Source organism: Schistocerca piceifrons, chromosome 8 (assembly GCF_021461385.2).
Source record: "Schistocerca piceifrons isolate TAMUIC-IGC-003096 chromosome 8, iqSchPice1.1, whole genome shotgun sequence".
Classification (NCBI taxonomy): Eukaryota; Metazoa; Arthropoda; class Insecta; order Orthoptera; family Acrididae; genus Schistocerca; species Schistocerca piceifrons.
Genome location: NC_060145.1, coordinates 252,352,907 through 252,366,651, shown reverse-complemented (window position 1 = coordinate 252,366,651; position 13,745 = coordinate 252,352,907).

Sequence of the window (13,745 nt, the reverse complement as noted above, 5' to 3'; positions counted from 1 at the left end):
GTACCATTACAATTTTGCACAGAACCTCCTCGCTCCTTACATTATCAGTCCACTTAATTTTCAACATTCGTCTGTAGTACCACATCTCAAATGCTTCGATTCTCTTCTCTTATGGTTTTCCCACAGTTCATGTTTCACAACGATACAACGCTGTGCTCCAAACATACGTTCTGAGAAATTTCTTCCTCAAATTAAGACCTATGTTTGATACTAGTAGACTTCTCTTGGCCAGGAATGTTTTTTGTGCCAGAGCCTATCTGTTTTCATGTCTTCTTGCTCTATATGTCATTGGTTATTTTCCTGCTTAGAGTATAGAATTCCTTAACTTTATCTACTTTGTGATCAACAATCCTGATGTTAAGTTTCTCGCTGTTCCTATTTCTGCAGCTTCTCATTATTTTCGTCTTTCCTCGATTTACTCTCAGTCCATATTCTGTACTCACTAGAATGTTAATTCCATTCAGCATTTAATCCTTCTTCACTTTCACTTACGATAGCAACGTCAGCAGCGAATCTTATCATTGATATCTTTTCACTTTGAATTTTAATTCCACTTTTGTACCTTTATTTTATTTCCATCACTGCTTGTTCGATGTACAGGATGACCTCTTTTTAATCCAAGCACTTCGTTCTTGGTATTCCACTGTTATTATTCCCTCTTGGCTCTTTTACATACCACGCGTCTCTTCCTATATCTTACCTCTCTTTTCATCAGAATTTCGAACATCTTCCAGCATTTTACATTGTCCAGCGCTTCTTCCAGGTCGACAAATCCTATGAGCGTGTCTTGATTTTTCTTTAGTCATGCTTCCATTATCAACCACAATGTCAGACCTGCCAGTATGGTGAACTTCCTTTTCGTAAAGCCAAACTGATCGTCATCTAACACATCCTCAATCTTCTTTTCCATTCTCCTGTACATTATTCTTGTCAGTAACTTGGATGCATGGGCTGTTAAGCTGATTATGCGATAATTCACGCACTTGTCAACTTTTTCACTCTTCGTAACTGTGTGGATGATATTTTTCCAAAAGTCAGATGGTATGTCACCCGACTCAGACATTCTACAAACCAATGTGAAAAGTTGTTCTGTTGCTGCTTCCCCCAATGATTTTAGAACTTCTGGCGGGATGTTATCTGTCCCTTCTGTCTTTAAATTCTGGTTCTAATACTGGATCCCCTATCTCTTCTAAATCGACTTCCGTTTCTTCTTCAATCACGAGGCGAATCTCCCCCTCATAGAGGGCTTCAATGTACTCTTTCCATCTATCCGCTCTCTCTTCTGCATTGAATAGTGCCTTCCCCGTTGCACCCTTGAAGTTACCACTCCTTTTTTTTAATTTCAGCGAAGGTTGTTTTGACTTTGCTATATGCTGAGGCAGTTCTTCCAAAAATTATTTCTTTTTTGATTTCTTCACATTTTTCATGCAGCCATTTCGTCTTAGTTTCCCTGCACTTCCTTTTTATTTTATGCCGCAGTGACTTGTAATTCTATATTCCATTTTTTTTACTTCCTTCTTTCATCGATCAACTGAAGTATTTCTTGTTACCCATGGATTCTTCGCAGTTGCCTTCTTTGTACTTATGTTTTCCTTCCCAACTTTTGTGACTGCCCTCTTTCGAAATGTCCATACCTCTTCAACTGTGCTACCTATTGAGCTATGCCTTATTGCTGTATCTATAACCTGACAGAACTTCAAGCGGACCTCTTTGTTCCTTACTACTTCCATATCCCACTTCTTTGGCCACTGATTCCTCCCGACCGGTCCCTTAAACTCAGTACATTCTTCATTACTATTAAATTGTGATCCGAGTCTATATCTGCTCCTGGATGCACCTTACAATCCAGTTTCCGATTTCGGAATTTCCGCGTGACCTAACTGTAATCTTTCCGTATCTCCCAGCCTTTTCCAAGTATACCTCCTGCTCTTGTGATTCATGAACAGAGTATTCGTTTTTGTAGCTGAAATTTGTTGCAGAACTCAATTTTTCTTTCTCCTGTCTCATTCCTAGTACCAAGCCCATATTCTCCTGCAACCATTTCTCTTACTTCTTACCCTACAATCGGAAAAACTCCCTCATCACTATTACATTATCATCTCCTTTTAGGTACTGAATTACCAGTTCAAAATCCTCATATATCTTCTCTATCTCTTCATCTTCAGCTTGCGAAGTCGAATTTATACATGAACTATCGTTGTTGGTGTTGGTTTACTGTCAGTTCTGATGAGAACAATCCTGTTCACAGCAACAGACTCTCTGTCCTACATTCTTCTGTATAACGACTCCTACTCATATTATAAAGTTTTCTGCTGTTGTTGATATTACCCTACACTCAACTGACCAGAAATCCTTATATTCATTCCATTTCACGTCACTGACCTCCACTATATCTAGATTAAGCCTTTGCATTTCCCTTATCAAATTTTATAGCTTCCCTACTGCATTCAGATTACTGACATTCCATTCCCTGACTCGTAGAACCTTATCCGTTCGCTGACTATTCAATCTTTTTCTCATGGTCACCTACCCTTGGAAGTCTCTCCCTGAGATCCGAATGGAGGGTTATTCCGGAATGTTTTGCCAATGGAGAAATCATCATGACATTTTTTTCACTTACAGCCTACATGTCCTGTGGATACACATTATGCCTTTGAAGCAGTAGTTCCCATTGCCATTTGCATCCTCATGCCGTTGATCAGTGATAGTTCTTCCGCCTTTAGGGGCAGTATCACATGCCAAGTGCAAGAGAGTGCCCTGAACCTCTCTCTGCTCCTCCGCGATGTTTGACAAAGCAGTTGGCAGAATGAGGGTGACTTCTTGTGCTGGAAGTCTTCGAGCCACCAAAGCCAATGATTTTTACTCAAAATTTAAGCGGTGGCGTAGTTCGAACCGAGAACAGAGTACGTTTTGATAACTAATCAAAGATGCTGCCCCCACACTACGGGTTCACTATTCCAGTATATCTCAGACATTAAAATCCTTACACATGTATGCATATCATCAACAGAAATAAGCCTTTTCGCTGTACAAATACAGCAATATCAAACGAATGCTACGCTCCCTACTTCATGAAATTAGGGAAATTACGTAAACTGTTACCAATTGCAACCGAACCCGCCGTTTTTCCATGCGTCCAGTTCACATGTAACCAAACTTCTTCATGTTTTTGTAGCAGGGAAAACATTTCTTTTTAACTACAAGACTAGCACATTATAGCTATTGCAATAACTGTGTTTCCTTTAAATGACGTTTGATATGGTACCCTTTCCAATTGTTTGTTCTTCCCATAACAATACATACTTTCGTCGTCCACCCAGTGAAACATGGACGCTAATTCTGCACCATGTCACTGTTACTAATTTTCCTGGTATTAACAATATTTTATTACTCAATCGTCCACATAAAACCTAGCAGAATATTGACAACTTAAGGCAACAAATTTCTTTTGGACTTCACTCCCAAGCACAGTGTGAATAACAGGGCTCGTTTGCAATAGTTTCAATACACATCAAAGAATATTACACTGAATACACTGAACTGCTTACCTTGTAGTTTTATCAGCACCACAGTAGCGAAGTGATTGTTGACTGATGCGACCAATTCACATGTAACCAAATTGCTTCATCTTATTGTAGCAGGGAAACCATTTCTTTTTAACTACGATACTAGCACTTTATGGATATTACACTTTATAACTACTGTACGACTGTCCCTCCAAAAAACACAATGAAGATTTGTGGTCGCCAGCTCTGAAGGAGCAATTTAACTTTATTCTTTCAAAAGTTATTAACTGTTACTGAAACTTCGATATCCTGCTTGGGGTCCAGATGCATACAGGCTGTGAAATTCTGACATAGTTCAATGGCTCAATCTTTAATATTTTGCAGTTATGTATTACTGAAACTTAGACAACTAAACGTTAATTAAACTCACTCTCAGAATTTGTAGCTTTGAGTAATGAGCAATGCGACCTGTTTATTTTGTATCCACACAAATAAATTTAAAGCTGAGTTTTACACATATACATTCTTGTGATAATCTTCCATTGTCATGGTTCTGAAATTATTTCGTGTGATCTTACTTAGCGTCTTTCAGAATGACCCAAAACTATTTAAACAAATTAGCAAGGAATTTAGTATTCATTTTGGTTACTCTAACACTTAAAAAACTTAATATATTCAGTAATTAAATATGACGCTTCTGACTGTAACATCCAATATACTTGGTAAAAGGTTTTGCTTGACTATTGCAGCCAGTGTGGTGCTATAGATGACAGTTGCAGGATGATAACTGGGTAGGTTCTTCACGTCCCCAGAGAGATGGGTCTAATAATTTGTTTCTACCACATTGCATGCAGTAGCTATTTTCTTTGAAGTTGCTTTGACTCCTCATTCCATTGTAGATAAATGTTGGATATTCTAACTGACCAAAACCCATAATTTCTAGAGAAGACTTTAGGACACAAACACCACTGCCAAACTAACTTTCATTCACATAAGCACCGATAGTTACATCGCCAGATATAGTACAATCACATACTAACACCACACTACCCTGCCTGTAACTGCTGTATTTTCATTTCATTCCACTGAAAATGGACGTGGATTCCATACTTGCTTAGATACATTGCACAAATCGATTTCCACTTTTGAATAACCTATGAATAGTACAGTCTACATATTTATAAAAAAATATCTTGCTTATAATGCTTTTAACATAGTTTTTATATCGATAATTTTAGAATAATTTGAAAAGATCGCTAAATTAATATATCGATTTTTGTACTCACAATTTAAATGAAGATTTTTATTAAATATTTATGAGAAATTTCAGGTTTTGCTTTGCAGTTGCCCACATTTCATTGAATCATACATTTAGGTTCGGTTCAAAGAAATGTCTCTTTATAAAACACAATCCTTGTGGAATAATTAATTACTTTAAGAACATCTCATTTTCCAACAGGATAATATACATTGAAATTAACTAATACATTTTTAGTGCAGCTTATATGCTTTTCATTACAAACTGTTACATATTGTACATAAAAGTGATTTCTTGTTTACTAAATAAAATGTCCAACTATTTTCTCTCATCTGGAGTAATTTCCTTGCATGGAAGAAAATCTAGCAAGATTTCCACTAGACTCTTTGATCTCTGTCTTTTTTTAAATTTCTTCAGGAGTAAAACATGTCCGTTCATGATTTTATGTGTTCATTATTTGTTCAAATTCTGTAACATACTTGTCCCAAAATCTGTAGTTTTCTTGGCAGTAAGTTGGACATAACCACCTAGTCTCTTGCGTGTATTTCTCTATTAGGTCTAATATCCTACTGAAGTCCTGACACTCGCTATCTGATATCAAGTCCATTCCATTTATCAGGACTTGCTAAAAAGTCTGTTCTATTTTTACATCTCTTTGTTTTTCTGGAGGTTTTCCTCTTCTTCTTCTCCCCCTCCTCGCTATCATTGACTACTTCTTCCCTCTGTTAACCATTTTCTTCCTCTTCCTCATCTTCTTCATTTAAATTGCCACACAAACAGTTCATTCCATTTTTCATTCATTTGTATCACTTTTGTATTGTGTGAAGTTTCAATGGATTCAAATCCACCCTCCTTCTCAGACGCTATTTTTCTGCTGTTGGCTTCACAAAGGTCATTACTGCTAACAGAATTAATTACTTTGAGAGGAAAAATAAACTCTTAATCACTTCTGTTTTCAGCTGCATCGTTCTCTTAATCTAATTAGGTTTTATTTCCTTTTGCTTGGCAGGCTGCTAGAAATTCCTTGGTTAACTGACATATCTATTTGTCATCTTCATCATCTTCTACGAATTCCCGCAAAATCATACATGTAATATTCCACTGCACAGATGTTATGTCTTCATGTTTTTTTTGTTTTTTTTTTTACGTCAAGAAAAATACAATCAGTCTCATGAGCTTTTATGTCATCGGGTACACAACTTATCACTACTATTATTTTTAGAATCACTTGCATTGTGATGAATTTCACAGAATGTGCAGAATAATTGGAGTGAGTTTCTATTAATATGATTTTAAGATCATTGTCTTCATTTCTCCCTTCAAAAGTCGCCTTCTTCTTCACAGTCTTTTGTAACTGTTGATCATGTTCAGGGAGTGCTATTATCTCAAGCAATATCTACGCACTTAAGCACCAGTGTGCAAGGCTATTTCCTTTCCTCCCTTTCTACAATCAAGGATAGAGCCACTTCTAGGTCACTACTTCTCGTATCTAGCTCGACTTTCCCATTTCTCAATTTCCTCTGACCCATCTTTTAAACAGCACTTATTGTGCCCTTCCTTCAGTACTTCCGAACCACCTTCTTCTACATCCATATTTTCTTCTCTCTTCCTCTCTCTATACCCTATTCCGTTTGAATATTTCCAACTTCATCTGTCTTCTTAATGACTCTTTCTTCTCTGACTCCATGTATCTGTATTCCGATGTTTATGCTTTTAGTGTCTCAGTGGCACAACTTGTTTGCCACAGGACCATGCTCTATCTTTCTGTTCCTGTCTTCACGCTGTTAGTATTTTCACTGTCATCCTTCTTCAGACCACTTTCTCTTTTCCGCACCCGACAGACCTGAAACCTATGCTGTCATCAGTTTTCCTCATCTATGTACCCCTTACAGTTGTTGATATTTGCTCTACCATAGTTACTGAAATTTCCTTTACCGCTTCCTCTCATCACATTTATTTGCTTTCCATTGTGACCTCCTCTTTCAGGTACATTCTTTGGTTGTGCGTTTCATGCCAATGAACGTCATATTTGGCGAACCTCTGTTCAACACGCCTGCCATTCTACTACCATTTACAGCAACAACTGCCAAATTAATCTCTTACCCATCTCTCATCCCATTTGGTAGCACCCGTTGGCAATTCATTATAAAATTCGACGGATGCCAACCCCTCTATTTTATTTGAGAATTGTATTTCTCCTTTTTGCTCAGTAGTTCCGAATTGTACACAACCAAGGGAGTACTACTCGCTTTATTTTGCAATTCTATACGTAATGATTCTATTTCATAACGAATTTGTGTAGCCACATCATCTACACTGTTTTGTACATGTGTAAAACCAGATGGTACTTTCCTGAATCTGTCTTTGAGGGCTATGGAAACAGCTTTCGTCTCGTCTGTACTAAATCTTTGTTACTGCAAAGAGTTCCTGCAATTTATTCCCTGCAATCAACTCTATTTGTCTTCAGTATGAAGTCTACTAGTTACCTCGTTCTGGACTTCTATCAAGTCACTTTTTACTGAAGAAATGAAAGCACTTAGTTCAATAAACAATCGGCTCTGTAAATTCAATATTTCCAAATTCGATTCTGTCTTATTAGTTAATTTCTCTTAGAAATTTGAACTTTTAGTCTCCAGTTTCTAGTTTTGAATTTCCAACTTTTGGGTCTCATTACGTATTTGATTTTTGTTGTATTTTGAGTTTCCAACATTTGCATCTCAGTTTGAGTATGACTCATAATATTAGTTTGAAGAACCCCATGTTTCGTTTCATTGTAGTCCTGTTTATTGACATGTCTTTCAACATTTCCATAATGTCAGAGATAGACAGTTGCTGTTCTGTCATCATTGTTTCCATCTGGTCAGCGTATTCCTGATAGAAAAATGTAGTCCCATTCTCTATTTTGATCAACACCAGTGTGAATTCGCTCAGTGGGTGGTTAATCTCAAGCACGTTGTCACTAGCTAAAGGTGATGACCACTGTCGGCTCTTGCTTTCTGTCTCTCCAGTTGCACATATGCGATCAGCAACTCCTTTGTCATTTCTAACACTGTCGAGCAACGACTTGATTTTTTCTGGTCCCTGATTGTGATTAGGACTTGCCCCACTAGCGCATTCTTTTTCTTGCCTCATTAGTATCCAAATTTAATAGAAACTGTCACACTGTACTGAACTGCTTTCCTTTCGATATTTTTCAAGTTGTTCTCGCTTAGTTTGAAAATTTCTGGTATTTCAATTTTTTCATGAACAGAACTTAAGTTCTTTTCATCAGAAAATTTGAAATAGTCCTCTCATGGTTGTGACATGTACCAGAACCCACTGATTCCTTGTGCAACTGTTGTTGTTGTTGTTGTTGTGGACTTCAGTCAAGAGACTGGTTTGATGCAGCTTTCTATGCTACTACATCCCTCTGAATCTGCTTAGTGTATTCATCTCTTTGTCTTCCTCTACAATTTTTACCCTGCCATCCAATACTAAATTGATGTTCCCTTGGTGCCTCAGAACATGTCCTACCTATCGATCCCTTCTTCTAGTCAAGTTGTGCCGCAAATTCCTCTTCTCCCAGTTCTATCCAGTACCTCCTCATTAGTTATGTGATCTATCCATCTAATCTTCAGCATTCATGTCCAAACTATTTATCGTCAATGTTTCACTTTCATATATAGCTACACTCCATACAAATACTTTCAGAAAAAACTTCCTGACACATAAATCTATACTCGATGTTAACAAATTTCCCTCCTTCACAAACACTTTCCTTGCCATTGCCAGTCTACATTTTATATCCTCTCTATATCGACCATCATCAGTTTTTTTGCTCCCCAAATAACAAAACACATCTGCTATTTCAAGGTTCTCATTTCCTAATCTAATATCCTCAGCATCGCTCGATTTAATTCGACTACATTCCATTATCCTCGTTTTGCTTTTGTTGATGTTTATCTTATATCCTCCTTTCAAGACACTGTCCATTCCATTCAACTGCTCTTCCAGGTCCTTTGCTGTCTCTGACAGAATTACAATGACTTTGGCAAACCTCAAAGTTTTTATTTCTTCTTCATGGATTTTAATTCCTATCCCAAACTTTTCTTTTGCTTGCTCAATAAACAGATTGTATAACGTTGGGAGTAGGCTACAACCCCACCTCACTCCCTTCCCAGCCACTGCTTCCCTTTCATGTCCCTTGACTCTTATAACTGCCATCTGCTTTCTGTACGATTTGTAAATAGCCTTTCACTCCCTGTATTTTACCCTGCCACCTTCAGAATTTGAAACAGAGTATTCCAGTCAACATTGTCAAAAGCTTTCTCTTAATCTACAAATGCTGGAAATGTAGGTTTGCCATTTTTTAATTTATCTTCGAAGACAAGTCATGAATTCAGTATTGCCTCATGTGTTCAGACATTACTCTAGAATCCAAACTGATCTTCCCCAAGATCGGCTTCTATCAGTTTTTCCATTCGTCTGTAAAGAATACGTGTTAGTACTCTTCAGCCATGAATTGTTAAACTGTCAACACCTGCTTTCTTTGGGGTTGGAATTATTATATTCTTCCTGAAGTCTGAGAGTATTTCACCTGCTTCATTTATCTTGCTCACCAGATGGTAGAGTTTTGTCAGAGGTGGCTCCCCCAAGGTTATCAGTAGTTCTAATGGAATGTTGTCTACTGCTAGGGCCTTGTTTTGACTCAGGTCTTTCAGGGTTTTGTCAAACTCATCGCGCAGTATCGTATCTGCCATTTCATCTTCACCTATGTCTTCGTCCATTTTCATAATATTGCCCTCCAGTACATTGCCCTTGTATAGACCCCCTATATACTCCTTCCACCTTTGCTTGGAACTGGGTTTCCATCTGAGCTATTGATATTCATACAAGTGGTTCTCTTTTCTTCAAAAAAATGGTTCAAATGGCTCTGAGCATTATGCGATTTAACATCTGAGGTCATCAGTCGCCTAGAACTTACAACTAATTAAACCTAACTAACCTAAGGACATCACACACATCCATGCCCGAGGCAGGATTCGAACCTGCGACCGTAGTGGTCGCTCGGCTCCAGACTGTAGCGCCTAGAACCGCACGGTCACTCTGGTCGGCTTTTCTTCAAAAGTCTCTTTAATTTTTTTGTAGACAGTATCTATCTTACTCCTAGTGATATATGCCTTACATTTGTCCCCTAGCCGTCCCTTATTTGCCATTTTGCACTTCCTTTCGATCTCATTTTTGAGACGTTTGTATTCCTTTTTGTCTGCTTCATTTACTGCATTTTTATATTTTCTTCTTTCATCAATTAAATACAACATTTCTTCTGTTAACCAATGATTTCTACTAGCCCTCATCTTTTTACCTACTCTTCTATGGTATTTCCTCCCCCTGTTCTTATCAATCGTTCCATAATGCACTCCCTGAAACTCTCTACAACCTCTGATTTATCCAGGCCCCATCTCCTAAAAATTCCCACCTTTTTACAGTTTCGTCAGTTTTTATCTACAGTTCATAACCAATAGATTGTAGTCAGAGTCAACATCTGCCCCTGAAAATGTCTTACAATTAAAAACTGGTACCTAAACCTCTGACTTACCATTATATAATCTATCTGAAACCTTCCAGTGTCTCCAAGCCTATTCCATGTATACAACCTTCTTTCATGATTCTTGAACCAAGTGTTAGCCTAGGATTAAGTTATTCTCTGTGCAAAATTCTACCAGGCAGCTTCCTCTTTCATTCCTTACCCACACTGCATATTCACCTACTACTTTTCCTTCTCTTCCTTTTCCTGCTATCGAATTCCAGTACCCCCATGACTATTAAATTTTCATCTCCCGTCACTATCTGAATGATTTCTGTTATCTCATCACACATTTCTTCAGTCTACTCGACATCTGCGGAGCTAGTTGGCATATAAACTAGTATTACTGTGTTAGGCATGGGCTTCATGTGTATCTTGGCTACAGTAATGCATTCACTATGCTGTTCATAGTATCTTACCCGTGCTCCTTTTTTTTTATTCGTTATTAAACCTCCTGCATTACTCCTTCTTGATTTTGTATTTACAACCCTGTATTCACCTGGCCAGAAGTCTTGTTCCTCCTGCCACCAAACTTCACTAATTCCCACTATATCTAACTTTAACGTACCCATTTCCCTTTTTAAATTTTATAACCTACCTCCCCGATTAAGAGATCTGACATTCCATGTTCCAATCTGAGTAATCCCCACCTGGAGATCTGAATGGGGGATTATTTTACATCCAGAATATTTTACCCGAGAGGACGCCATCGTCATTTAACTATACAGTAAAGCTGCATGCTCTCAGGAAAAATTATGGCTGTAGTTTACCCTTGCTTTCAGCCATTCGTAGTATCCATCAACAAGGCTGTTTTGGTTAATGTTACAAGGTCATATCAGTCAGTCATCCAGACTGTTGCTCTTGCAGCTATTCAAAAGGCTGCTGCCCTTCTCAAGGAACCACACACTTGTCTGGTCTCTCAACAGATACCCCTCCATTGTGGTTTCACTTATAGCACACAAGCCCCCCACCAATGGAAATTTCCATTATTCATGTGGGAGTATCTCTATTGCATATACTCGAAAGTTTTAACATTTTCGCCGGCTGCAGTGGCCGAGCAGTTTTAGGTGCTTCAGTCTGGAACCACGCAACCTCTACAGTCACAGGTTCAAATCCTGCCTCGGGCATGGGTGTATGTGATGTCCTTAGGTTAGTTAGGTTTAAGTAGTTCTAAGTTCTAGGGGACTGATGTCATCAGATGTTAAGTCCCATAGTGCTCTGAGCCATTTGAACCATTAACATTTTTGTAGCAGGGAAAATTTAATTTTTAAACACAAAACTAGCAATTTTCAGTTATTGTAATAGCTGTGTTTGCTTTAAATTATGCTTGGTACGATACAGAATGTTTTAAATTAATAGAAAGGCAAAACTTCGATGTCTGTGAGGCCACAGAAATCACACCTTTACATTGTCCACTTTTAGGACAGTGTGGCATTTATCGCCAGAGAAAATCAGTTCCCTCTTTGCCCCTGTTTTTTCTTCCAAAAAAATGCAGTCTTTCTTCTGCTCAGTTATGCTTTGACATTAAATATGCACTATATCACTGTTACTACTTTTTCTGATTTTAACAATATTTTATTACTGCATGGAACATGTATAACCAAAGCAGTATTTTTAACTTAAGCCAACAATGGGTTAGGTTAGGTTAGCACTCCCAAGTGTGGTGTGAGTAATGGGGCTCCATTAGCAATAGTCTTGGTACACAACAAAGAACATTACACTGAATGTTATGCACTGCCTATCTTGTAGTTTTATCTGCACCACAGAAGCAAACAGACTGTTGCTTGGTATAACCTTACTGTATGGCAGTGCCTCTGAAAAGATACTAATACCACAAATATTTGAAGGAGCAGTTTAACTTTATTCTTTCAGAAGTTATTTAACTGTTACTGAAATGAACTTGTGTTATTACTGCTAAATTTGAATGTTTTTCTTGAAGTCAAGATAGATGCAAGCTGTGAAATCCTTACACAGTTCAATGGCTACAACCTTTAAAATTTTGCAGCTACATATTACTTAAACTTGGATAACTGAACATTATGTAAAGGAAATCTCCAAATCTGAAGCTTTACGTGATATTGCAATACGACCAGATAATTTGGTAACAACACTAATAAATTTGAAGTTGAGTTTCAAAGGTATATACTTCTGTGACAATCTTTCGTTGCTGTGAATCTGAAATTATTTTGTACCATCTTTTGAGCATTGAAAATTATTTACACAAACTGGTGAGGAATTTAGGATTCAGTTAGTTACTTTAAGATAGTGACTTTAATAAAAACTTTAGAATAAAACTTAATATAATGAGTAATTAAACATGACGCTTGTGTCTGAAGTAACCATTACATTATACTTCTCATTACTTGGATTAAATAAAAAGTCTTGCCTTAATTATTGCAGTCTATGCAGTGATATATATGATTGTTGCAAAATGATGGCTACGTAGACTCTTCACATCTACAGTGAAATGTAACAAATAATTTGTTACTATGGTGCTGCTTATGGTAGCCATTTTCCTTGATCTTGCTCTGACTGCTGATTCCGTCTTACATAAATGTTGGATGTTCTTGCTGTCCAAAACCCGCGATTTCTGGAGATGACTTTCAGAGACAAACGCCACTGTCACACCAACTTTCACTAGTATAAGCATAAGCAACGTTTTAGCATCTACAGAATTGTTGAATCGCCAGGCATAGCGCAACCTTGTATGTACATATGCTACCTCGCTGCAACTACCATATTTTCGATTCGTTCCATTCTTTCCCTCGCGCCACTAGCGCCAAGGTTATCCATACATTAGCCAGTTGAAAACCCAAAGTGGATTCCCGGCTTTCTTATATACACTGTAAAAATGAATATACACTTTTAAATAACTTATGAATATTAAAATTAATAAGTTTATAAAAAACGTTCCTTGTAACGTTTTTGGGTTCTTTAAACAATATCTACTACTTAATTTGTTTTTTTTACAACTTCTCAGAGACCTTCAACATAGTTTGTATACATTGATAACCTTAACATAATTAGAAAACATCGATAATATTGTGTCGACTTTTGTATTCAAAATTTAAATAAGAATTTTTATTAAATTTTAGATGAAAATTAAGCAGTTACATTACACAATGTTAACAGCCTCCACATAAATCGCTACAAATTAATGTTTTAACACTCTGTTTATATGTGAACCAAGGCAGCAAAAATACATTCAGTAATCACACTGTCTGAGAACTTATCAAAGAAAGTACATTCTAGAGCTAGCAGTTATGAGCTTTGTATCATAACAACTTTTTACATCTGTTGATAGTTCTAGATGATGATATAGTCACAAAGTGCAAGGTTGTAAGGTAGCAAAATTTATTGGTAACAGAAGAGTGTGAAAATACATATGTTATCTGTTCGAAAGGTTTCACACACA